This window comes from Vombatus ursinus, unplaced genomic scaffold (genome assembly GCF_900497805.2).
Source record: "Vombatus ursinus unplaced genomic scaffold, bare-nosed wombat genome assembly UNPS02015404.1, whole genome shotgun sequence".
Lineage (NCBI taxonomy): Eukaryota > Metazoa > Chordata > Mammalia > Diprotodontia > Vombatidae > Vombatus > Vombatus ursinus.
In genome coordinates, this window is record NW_020955182.1 from 19,927 (window position 1) to 27,515 (window position 7,589).

Here is a 7,589-nt window from a genome sequence, read left to right on the forward strand (position 1 = left end):
GAAGGAAGGAAGGAAGGAAGGAAGGAAGGAAGGAAGGAAGGAAGAAAAAGAAAAGAAAAGAATTATTTGCTGTAACTGTACCCTGAAGGAGTGACTGAAGAATCAAATGAGTCAACATATACAAAGTGCTTTATAAATGCTAGTTGTTAGCGTTGTTGTTGTTGTCCTTGTTAACTATATATAGAGGAAAACCAAGACCAGAAAATAAGGTTTTGTCTCCTCACTTTACTATAACTGAATCTCTGATCTAAATAATCTAGCACAAGCGGTAGAAGATGTTAAATCTTTATATTTCAGAGGCTGACAGGTGATAGTAGATAGAATGCTGGGCCTAGAGTCCAGATGACTTTATTTAAAATCAAATCCAGCGTCAGATATTTACGAGCTATGTGACCCTGGGCAAGTCACTTAACCTCCGTTTATCTAAGTTTCCTCTTTTTCCAATGAGGATAATAACAGCATTTACCTCCCAGGATTTTTGTGAGAATCAAATGAAATAATATTTGTAAAGTGTTTTGCACGGTAGTAGGTGCTATATAAAAGCTTATTCTCCTTTCCCCTCCTACAGACCCTAGTTTACAGTGGATCTCCTGATGGAAAATGTAGCCGATGAACAGAAAAAGTACCAGGAGTACTTGGGCCCCACTGCAGGTGATCACACTCTCATCACAGTCACCAATCATCAGAGGTCAGGGGCATCTATAATAAGAGATTATTATCTCTTTGCTTAAAGCATACCAAGGTGCCAAGCCTTTCCTTGCACTGTCATCCACATAGTGTTCCCACTTTCTTCCTGGGAATGATAATAAATCTCTGCCCATTTGGACACATCTGCTGAAGGGCTACCCCTGTCTTCCATGGAGGCTATGAGGCTCAGGCAAGAAGTTTCTCTCATCTTCATACAGGAAGTCAGAATTGCCACCAAGTTGCTAAGGACCCCTTTCTATTTCAGCTAATTTCATATTCACCTCAATTATGCAAAGATATTTTCAGTTTAAGATTTTAAGAAAGTAAGAGCCTTGAGAAAGTCAATATGGCAGAGTAGCAGGAAGAATTACAGCCCAGGGCCTCAATCATGCTTCCTCTACAAAGACCTTAAAGTGACACCATACCAAATGGTGATTGGGAAATAGAAGGAAAAAGTCACAGTGAGTTATTTTTTCCAGCCTAGTTTGATAGAAAGAGTCTGACAGAGAGGTCCCCAGAGACTGGGGAAGGGGTCTGGCCAGGAGCTCTAGTACCTAAGAAATGAAAGAAAATCAGGACTACACACAGGGCAGAAAGCATCAGGACAGGAATACATCACAGGTGTCCCTGAGCATTATTCAGGAACAATGGCTGTGTGGTATCTCTGTAGCTCATCACCCAGTTCCCAGGTCACTGACCTGAGAAGGAGACCTAGACCTGGGGGTGGTGGAGAAGAGTAGTCACGGTCTCAGTCACAGGTCTTTGCTTTGTACTGAAAGAGGAGCAAGTTCACAGCAGTTATATGGCCATGATACCAGAAGTAGAGCCCAGATTCAGTATTGTGCTGCAGGCCAAAGTCTGCAATGAAATAAGAACAACAGGGAGCAGTCTGCATTTTGGTCTCTGTGAACCTGCAGGGCTTTCCATTAGGCTAATAGTGGTTGGGTCTAGGAGAAATCAAATAAAACTCAATCAAGGACAAGAGAAGGGAAATCTTGTTCAGATTTAAACCTGGGTCAGCAATTTCCAGAGTTCAGAGCAGGAAGGCAGTGACCAGACTTCTTCGTAAATCATGCAAATATGGGAACACTGAAAGACTGCTGGGTCACAGTATGAGCTGCCCCTGACACCGTAGAATAATATAAGAATGAATATCCCAAGAAAACAGCTAAAGAATCCAAGAATAGAATTTTTCCCGATATTCCTCCAGAATTGTACAGAGCCAAGAAGTAGGCTGGAAGAATGAAAAAAGAAAAAATCCAACCATAAGGAGCCACTGTGGTGACAGGAAAGGTCAAGACATTATTCCAGTAAAAGAAAATGGCTCCAAAATATCTGCAAGAAAAGCCTCAAAAATGTAGCATGTGCATAATTCTGACATATATATGTGTATACATACACACATATGTTGACTATTATTGTTGTGGTGGTTGTAGTTGTTCCAACTAGAATTCCTGGAGAAATTAAAGAGAGAGAGAGAGAGATAGAGAGAGAAAGACAGAGAGAGAGAGAGGTTAAAAATGACTTTTAAAACCCAATGAAATGGCAGAAGTGAAAAATGGGAAAAGAAATGAGAACCTTGGAAAAAATATGGAAAGAGAATTAACAGCTTTGAACATGCCCCCATGAAATACTGAGAAATAATAAATAGTCAAAAGGCTAGAAAAGCTTAAGAAAACATAAGTATCACATAGTAAAAAAAAAACTGATCTGGAAAAAAGGATTGAGGGGAAATCATTTAAGAATCATTTTATTACCTGAAACCCAAAAAGAGCCTAAACATCACATGTCAAGAAATCACAAAAGAAAACTCTTGCAACCTCAAACTATAAAAAGTCATAGTCATTGAAACGATTTGGCATTGGGCAAGATATAAAGAGGTTATTCAGTGAAACAGATTAGGAACATGATTTACAGTAACAAACAAGTTTAATAGCCTATTGTTTGATAGCAACCAAAGATCCTAGATATTGGGGCAAGAATTTACTATTCAAAAAGGACCCACATGTACAAAAATATTTATAGCAGCTCTTTCTGTGGTGGCAAAGAATTGGAAATTGAGGCAATGCCCATCAGTTGGGGAATGGCTGAACAAGTTGTGGCATATAAATATAATGGAACACTATTGTGCTATAAGAAATGATGAACAGGTTGACTTCAGAAAAACCTGGAAAGACTTGTATAGACTGATGCTGAGTGAAGTGAGCAGAACCAGGAGAATGTTGTACACAGTAATAACCATGTTGTGCGATGACTAACATTGATAGACTTAGCCCTTCTCAACAATGCAAGGATCTAAGACATCTCCAAAGGTCTCATGATGGAAAATGCTATCTATATCCAGAGAAAGAACTATGGAGTCTGCAGATCGAAGAATACTATTTGCTCTTTTTTTGTTCTAGTTTGTTTTGTTTCTTGTGATTTCTCCTATTGGTTCTAATTCTTCTTTACGACATGACTAATGTGAAAATATGTTTAATAGGAATACAGCCTATATCAGAGTGCATGCCATCGTTGGGAGGAAGGCGGGGAGGGAGGGGGAGAAAATTTAAAACTCAAAAGTTTATGGAAGTGATTGTTGAAAACTTAAAATTAATTAATTTAAAAAAGAATCCATTATTCAACAAAAACTGTTGAAAAACTGCAAAATAGTCTTGCAAAAGTTGATAGGTATATACAAACATCTCTCATCATATACCAAGATAAGTGCCAAATGGTTATGTGATTTAGATATAAAGGGTGACATTATAAACAAACTAGAGAAGCGTGGAAGGAAATACCTATAGATCCATGGATAGAGAAATAGCTCATTGCAAAGCAAAAGAAAGAGAGGATCATGGGGAAGCAAAATGGACAATTCTGATTACATAAAAATTAGAAGGTGTTTGCACAAATGAAGCCAATACAACTAAAATCAAAAGAGAAGCCAGAAATTGGGGTAGGGGGAGGAGACAATTTTTGCAGAAAGTTTCTCTGATAATAGGCTCATTTCTAAGATATGTAGAGAATTGATTGAACTTTGTGAGAATAGGAGACATTTCACAACTAATAAATAAAAGAATAAAAAATAGATGGCTTTCAGAGGATGTAATCAAAGCCATCAATAGCCATATAAGAATACTCTAAATTACTACTAATTAGAGAAATGAAAACTAAAATAACTGTAAGGTAACACATCACACTAATCACATTGAAAAAGTAGATAAAAAGGAAAATGACAAATGCTGGAGAGGCTGTGGGAAAACAGACATATTTTGAAAAATGGTCAAAGGATATGAGAAGGCAGTTTTCAGAAGAAAAAATCTAAGCTATCAATAATTATTTGAAAAAATTCTCTAAATCACTCTTGATTAGAGAAATGCAAATTAAAACAACTCAGACACTATCTCACTACTATCAGATTGGTTAAGATGACAGAAAAGAAAAGAATGTGGAAAAATAGGTACACTAATGTACTGTTGATGGGAGAGCAATTTGGAACTGAGTCTCTCTCAAAAAGATTTTTTAAAAAAGTTAAAAAAGTAAAAAAGTAAAAAGTAAAAGGGATGTATATACACATATATACATATAAACCAATATCAATATTACACAAATTCTCTGAATGATTTAGCATCTAAATTCATAAAGGAAAAATTAACTGAAGTACAAGAAGATACACACAGAAATACAGTGGGGTGAGGAGATTTCAATGTCTCTCAATTTTGGGATAATACTAATGAGAAGATTTCAATGTCTCTCAATTTTGGGATAATACTAACAGAAAGATAAACACAACAGAAAATATGGAATTGAACACATTGTTAGAGAAACTAGAAGTAAAAGACTTGTAGCATTTTCTAAAGGAGCATTTTTCAGCACCACATGGACCTTTTACAAAAAAAAAAAAGATTATATATTAGGGCCTAAAAGGTCCATATTATTTGACCCAGAGATACCATCACTAGACTTATTTCCTAAGGAATTCATTGATAAGAAGGAAGTCTCCATACCAAAATATGTATAGTAGCATTTTTTTGTAAACAAAGTAATTGCCCATTAATTGGGGAAATAGTTAATAAAATGTGGCACATAAATATAATGGAGTATTATTGTGCTATGTAAAAAAATGCAATTGTGATAAATATGGGAAAGCATAAAAAGTTCTGTATGAACTATTTGCAGAGTGAAGTAAGCATAGTCAAAAAATAACGTAGAGATATATTCTTTACAGATCATAACTCAATAAAAATAGTAATCAGTTCCAGGACCAGAAACGACACAGACTCAAATGTTAACTTGACAGTGGAATCCTAAATAATTAGTGAGTCAAAAAACAAACCATAGGAACAATTAATGAAGTATGGGAAGTAAAGTTACAATGATGAAACAACATACCAAAATGTGTGAGAATGCAACTAAAGTAGTCCTCAGGGCAAAAATTATATTGCTATAAACATACATTAACAAAATAAAGAAAGAGAATTAGTAAATTGAATGTGCATTTTTAAAATTATAAAAACAACAAATAAATAAACTTAAAATGAGCACAAATAGAAGTTATTAAAATTGTAGAATAAACTGGAAACAAAAAAGCATAGAAATGGTAAATAAAATTAATAGCTAGTTCTTTGGTGAAAAAACTAATAAAATTGATATACCCTTAGCCAATATAATTAAAAAGGACAGAAAGTTAAATCAACAAAATAGCAAGTGAATAAGGTAAAATCACAGCAAAACTAGGAGTAAAAAGATTATCAGAACCAATAATGCACAGAGAAATGCTAATAGAACTGAGAATGCAAAAGAAATAGAGGAATTCCTTCAAAAATATAAAATACCTAAACTAATAGAAAATTTTAAATAATCCAATCACAGAAAATTAAACAGAATTAATGGTAAAAGAACTACCAAAAACAACCCCCCTAGTTCTGAAAGATTCATGGGACAATTCAACCAAACTTTTTTAAAGGAAAATTAAATTAAAATGTAATTTAATTTAAAGGAAAATACATACCACAAACCCTACTCTCAAAAGTTGAGGGAAAAGCTTCCTGCAAGATTTCTTTTATGGACAACTACAGTCCTGCTACCTAAAGGAAAGATAATGCACAGGAGACCTATAGATCAATGGCATTAATGAATATCAATTCAAAATTTTAAATAAAATCCAGTCAAACATACTCCAAGAATTCATTCAGTCATTTAATTTGATCAAGTTGGATTTATGTCATGGATACAAGAATGGTTTGAAATTAGGAAAACAATCCACAAAATAATTTTCAAACAAAAACATACAAAACACATCATTACTATCTATCTAAATGTGAGAAAAATCTTTGACAAAGTATATTACTCATTTGCACCAAAACCATACAAAATATAGGCATAAAGGAACATTTTTTAATATCATAAAATATCATCTACCTAAATTGATTACCATCTTAGGGGAGGGAAAGAGGGAAATATTTGGAACTCAAAAATTTATTTTAAAAAATGAATGTTAGAGCATTTCCTATTAAACAAAGCAATAAGTCAAGGATGTCCACTTTTGCCACTATTATGTAATATAGTTGTAGAGTAGCAGCAAGAGAAGAGAAGAAAAATTAAAAGCATAAAAGTGATGAGAGGAGATAGAATTATATCTGTTTACTGATGATATAAGTTTAGTTAGAGCATCCTAAGGAATCAGAAAAGACACTAATTAAGGCAATAGCTTCAGCAATTTTTCAAGCTATAACAAAAACTCTCAAAACTCAATAACATTTCTGGATAATCATAACAAAATCCAAGATGCAATATTAGAAGGGGAAATTCCAATCCATGTAAGTATAAATTGCATAAAATATTCCTGCAATCAATCTAACAATATACCAAAAAAAATTAGTTGTAGAGAATTCATTACAAAGTTCTCCTTAAAAAAAAACAAAGAACAATTTCAATAACTGGAGGAAATTTAGCAACCATGACTGAGTCCAGCCAATAAAATAAAAATGAAAATACTACCAAAATTGAGTGCTTTTAATTCTATAAAACTAAAATTATCAAAGAAATACTTTATAGATCTTGATCAAATAATGACAAAATTCATTTGGCAAAAAAAAAAAAAATCTACATCAATGGAAATAATGACCAAGTTGACAAAAGGGGGAATAGCTCTTCCACACACCAAATTATACAAAAAAAATAGCACTCATTAGAGCCATATTGTATTGATTATAAAAATAGAGAGGTATATCAATGGAAGAAACCAGATAAGAGAGAATAAAAAACAATAAAATAATAAAATAAAAACCCAATAATTCAGTGTTCAATAAACTAGAAAACAAATTGCTTTGAAATAACTCTCTATTTTATAAAAATTACCAAGAAAAGAAGAAAACAGTCTGGCAGATATTAGGCTTAAGCCAACACCTTGTACCATATATTACACAATATATCCTAAATGGATATGTGAACTTAATATTAAGGATCAGACTGTAAAAAATAAAAAAAGAAGCAGATCATATGCCTTTTGCAGCTCTGGGTAAGTGAGGTCTTCTTAACCAAACAAGGAGTAGAAGCAATTACAAGTGATAAATAACTTTGATTGCATGAAATTGAAAAAGCATCTACACAAACAAAATTAATGCACCTGTGATAAGAAGCGAAGCAGTTGAATGGAAAACATATGTGTGTGTTACCATCAGATTTCTCTGATGAGTTTGGTATTCAGGATAAACAATTAAGATATATACATCTATGTCTATTTATACATTCATAAATATACATATATACATATGTATTCACAAAGCATATTATTGGTGTAGATGTAAATCTCTACAGATGTTTTGGAAATCAAGTTGGAATTACACAAATAAAGTTCCTCAAAGGTCTTTATCTTTTGACCCAGAGACACCATTACTAGATTCATTTCCCAAAAAAAG